Source organism: Mus musculus, chromosome 16, assembly GCF_000001635.26.
Source record: "Mus musculus strain C57BL/6J chromosome 16, GRCm38.p6 C57BL/6J".
NCBI lineage: Eukaryota > Metazoa > Chordata > Mammalia > Rodentia > Muridae > Mus > Mus musculus.
The window spans coordinates 84057453-84062413 of record NC_000082.6 but is presented as its reverse complement, the minus strand read 5'-3'; positions in this window follow the sequence as shown (position 1 = coordinate 84062413).

Here is a 4961-nt window from a genome sequence, read left to right as displayed (position 1 = left end):
GTCAGCTAATGAATGGATCACAGGGCTCCCAATGGAGGAGCTAGAGAAAGTACCCAAGGAGCTAAAGGGATCTGCAACCCTATAAGGTGGAACAACATTATGAACTAACCAGTACCCCGGAGCTCTTGACTCTAGCTGCATATGTATCAAAAGATGGCCTAGTCGGCCATCACTGGAAAGAGAGGCCTATTGGACACACAAACTTTATATGCCCCAGTACAGGGGACCACCAGGGCCAAAAATGGGTGTGGTTGGGTAGGGGAGTGGGGGTGGGTGGGTATGGGGGACTTTTGGTATAGCATTGGAAATGTAAATGAGCTAAATACCTAATAAAAATGGGAAAAAAAAGACTTTTATTATGAATGGGTGTTGGACTTCGTTACATGCTTTCTCAGCATCTAATGAGATGATCAAGTGGATCAAGTGGTTTTTGTCTTTGAGTTTGTTTATGTAGTGGATTACATTGATGGATTGCTGTATATGAAACTATCCCTGCATTGCTGGAATAAAACCTGCTTGGTCAGGATGGATGATTGTTTTGATGTGTTTTTGGATTCGGCTAGGGAGAATTTTATTGAGTACTTTTGTATCGATATTCATAAGGGAAATTGTTCTGAAGTTCTCTATCTTTGTTGGGTCTTTCTGTGGTTTAGGTATCAGAATAATTGTAGATTCATAGAATGAATTGGGTAGAGTACCTTCTCTTTCAATTTTGTGGAATAGTTTGAGAAGAGTTGAAATTAGGTCTTATTTGAAGGTCTGATAGAACTCTGTACTAAACCTATCTGGTCCTGGGCTTTTTTTGGTTGGGAGACTATTAATGACTGCTTCTATTTCTTTAGGGGATATAGGACTGTTTAGATCATTAACCTGATCCTGACTTAACTTAAGTACCTGGTATCTGTCTGAAATTTGTACATTTGTACATTTCATCTAGGTTTTCCAGTTGTGTTGAGTATAGCTTTTTGTAGAAGGATCTGATGGTGTTTTGTATTTTTTCAGGATCTGTTGTTATATTTCCCTTTTCATTTCTGATTTTGTGAATTAGGATGCTGTCCCTGTGCTCTCTAGTGAGTCTGGCTAAGGGTTTATCTATCTTGTTTCTTTTTCTCAAAGAACCAGCTCATCGTTTAGTTGATTCTTTGAATAGATCTTGTTTCCACTTGGTTGATTTCACCCCTGAGTTTGATTATTTCCTGCCATCTACTCCTCTTGGGTGAATTTGCTTCCTTTTTTTTTAGAGCTTTTAAGTGTGTTGTCAAGCTGCTCTCTCTATGTATGCTCTCTCTAGTTTCTTTTTGGAGGCACTCAGAGCTATGAGTTTTCCACTTAGAAATGCCTTCATTGTGTCCCATAACTTTGGGTATGTTGTGGCTTCATTTTCATTAAACTCTAAAAAGTCCTTAATTTATTTCTTTATTCCTTCCTTGACCAAGGTATCATTGAGAACAGTGTTGTTCAATTTCCACGTGAATGTTGGCTTTTTATTATTTATGTTTTTATTGAAGATCAGCCTTAGTCCATGGTGATCTGATAGGATGCATGGGACAATTTCAATATTTTTTATATCTGTTGAGGCCTGTTTTGTGACCAATTATATGGTAAGTTTTGGAGAAGGTACCATGAAGTGCTGAGAAGAAGGTATATCTTTTTGTTTTAGGATAAAATGTTTTGTGGATATCTGTTAAATCCATTTGTTTCATCACTTCTGTTAGTTTCACTGTGTCCCTGTTTAGTTTCAGTTTCCATGATCTGTCCATTGATGAAAGTGGGGTGTTGAAGTCTCCCACTATTATTGTGTGAGGTGTAATGTGTGCTTTGAGCTTTACTAAAGTTTCTTTAGTGAATGTGGCTGCCCTTATATTTGGAGCATACATATTCAGAATTGAAAGTTCCTCTTGGAAGATTTTACCTTTGATGAGTATGAAGTGCCCCTCCTTGTCTTTTTTGATAACTTTGGGTTGAAAGTTGATTTTATTCGAAATTAGAATGGCTACTCCAGCTTGTTTCTTCAGACCATTTGCTTAGAAAATTGTTTTCCAGCCTTTCATTCTGAGGTAGTGTCTGTCTTTTTCCCTGAGATAGGTTTCTTGTAAGCAGCAAAATTTTGGTCCTGTTTGTGTAGCCAGTCTGTTAGTCTATGTCATTTTATTGGGGAGTTGAGTCCATTGATATTAAGAGATATTAAGGAAAAGTAATTGTTGCTTCCTATTATTTTTGTTGTTAGTGTTGGCATTCTGTTCTTATGGCTGTCTTCTGTTAGGTTTATTGAAGGATTCCTCTCTTGCTTTTTCTAGGGCATGGTTTCCGTCCTCGTATTGTTTTTTTTTTCTGTTATTATTCCTTGAAGGGCTGGATCTGTGGAAAGATAATTTGTGAATTTGGTTTTGTCGTGGAATACTTTGGTTTCTCCATCTATGGTAATTGAGAGTTTGGCTGGGTATAGTAGCCTAGGCTGGCATTTGTGTTCTCTTAGTATCTGTATAACATCTGTCCAGGATCTTCTGGCTTTCATAGTCTATGGTGAAAAGTCTGGTGTAATTCTGATAGGCCTGCCTTTATATGTTACTTGACCCTTTTCACTTACTGCTTTTAATATTCTATCTTTATTTAGTTCATTTGCTGTTCTGATTATTATGTGTCTGGAGGAATTTCTTTTCTGGTTCAGTCTATTTGGAGTTCTGTAGGCTTCTTGTATGGTCATGGGCATCTCTTTCTTTAGGTTTGGGAAGTTTTCTTCTATAATTTTGTTGAAGATATTTGCTTTCCCTTTAAGTTGAAAATCTTCATTCTCATCTACTCCTATTGTTCTTTGGTTTGGTCTTCTCAAATGTGTTCTTGATTTTCTTGAGGTTTTGAGTTACGATCTTTTTGCAGTTTGCATTCTCTTTGATTGTTGTGCCCATGTTCTCTATGGAATCTTTTGCACCTGAGATTCTCTCTTCAATCTCTTGTATTCTGTTGCTGATGCTGGCATCTATGTTTCCAGATTTCTTTCCTAGGGTTTCTATCTCCAGTGTTGTCTCATTTTGGGTTTTCTTTATTGTATCTACTTCCCTTTTTAGGTCTTCTATGGTTTTGCTCAATCCCATCACCTGTTTGGTTGTGTTTTCCTTTTTTTTCTTTCAGGACTTTTATCTCTTTAGCAGTGTTCTCCTTTATTTCTTTAAGTGAGTTATTAAAGTCCTTCTTAATGTTGTCTACCAGCATCATGAGATATACTTTTAAATCCGGGTCTATATTTTTGGGTATGTTGGGGTATCCAGGACTGGCTCAGGTGGGAATGCTGGGTTCTGATGTTGGTGAGTGTTCTTAGTTTCTGTTAGTAAGATTCTTACTTTTGCCTTTCGCCATATGGTAATCTCTGCAGTTATTTGTTATAGTTGTCTCTGGTTGGAGCTTGTTCCTCCTGTGATTCTGTTGGCCTCTATCAGCAGACCTGGGAGACTAGATCTCTCCTGAGTTTCAGTGGTCAGAGCACTCTCTGCTTGTAAGCGTTCCTCTTCAGGTAGGTGCACAGGTATCTGGCTTTCAGACCTACCTCCTGGCAGAATATGAAGGTCTGAAACAGGACCTGTCCCAGAAGCTGTTTCAATTCTGCCTGTCCCAGAAGCTGTGTAGCTTCTGTAGTCCACACTCTCACCTGCACAGACTAGTCTCTGAGGGATCTTGGAACCACAATGGCTCCCCCAGTTTGACTAGTCTAACTCTCAAGTCTATAAATCCTGATAATCCACTTAATTTAATTTATATGGTCTCCTACTTAATTAATCTCTACATTATTATTATTATTATTATTATTATTATTATTATTATTATTATCTTTAATTTATTTTTATAGTCCAATTGTTATGCTCCTCTTGGTCCACCCTTCAACAGTTCCACATTCCATTCCTCCTTCCCACTGTCTACAAGATGATGTTCCCCCTGCCCCCACCAGCCCTCTCTACTCCCTGGAGTCTCAAGTCTCTCAATGGTTAGGTGGTTGTTCTCTCACTCAGGCCAGACCAGGCAATCCTCTGCTGTATACATGTCTGGGCCTTGGACCAGATAGTTTATGCTGCTTGATTGGTCTCAGGAGTCTAGTTTAGTTGAAACTGCTGGTCTTCCTATGTGGTCGCCCTCTACCTCAACTTCTTCCAGCCTTTCTATTCCATTGATTTGGTGTAAGTATCTGCATCTATCTCAGTCAGGGTATAAAATTTTAAATAGGTAGGTGAAATTAGCTGCTGCTTAGTTCAGAGTAGTGTAGCCTAATATAGTGAACACGTGAGAGTATAGCAGCTAACCAGTTCTTTTGGTTTTTGGTTTTTAGATTTTAAAGGAAAAGTTGGTTTGTCTTCTTTTCTTTTTAAAAAAACACTTTAATTATTTTATTTATTTACAATCCTGTCATTACCCCAACATCTCAGCGCCCCTCCCAGAATTCCTCATCCTATTCCTCTTCCCTCTTGCCTCAGAAAGGGTGCCACCCCAGGCTTCCCTCTTCCCTGGGGCCTCAAATCAGTCTATGATTAAGCACATCTTCTCCTACTAAGGCCTAACAAGGCAGATCTCTGCTTTATTTCTGCCAGGGTCCTCGGACTAGCCCATTTATGATCCTGATTGGTGGCTCAGTTTCTGGGAGCTACCTGGGACCTGGGTTAGTTGATACTGCTGGTCTTCCTGTGGGGTTGTGTTCCCTTTCAGCTTCTTCAATCTTTCCCATTCAACTATAGGGGGTCCCCCACTTTAGTCCAATGGTTGGGTGTGTAAGTATCTGCTTCTGTCTCAGTCAGCTGCCTGTTGGGCCCCTCGGAGTGTGGCTATGCTAGTTTCCTCTCGGTAAGCACACCATAGTACCAGTAATAGTTTTAGGCTTTGGAGCCTCCCCTTGAGCTGGATCCCAAGTTGGGCCAGTTATTGGACTTCTTTTCCCTCAGTCTTTTCTCCAGTTTTGTCCCTGCAGTTTTTTTAGACAG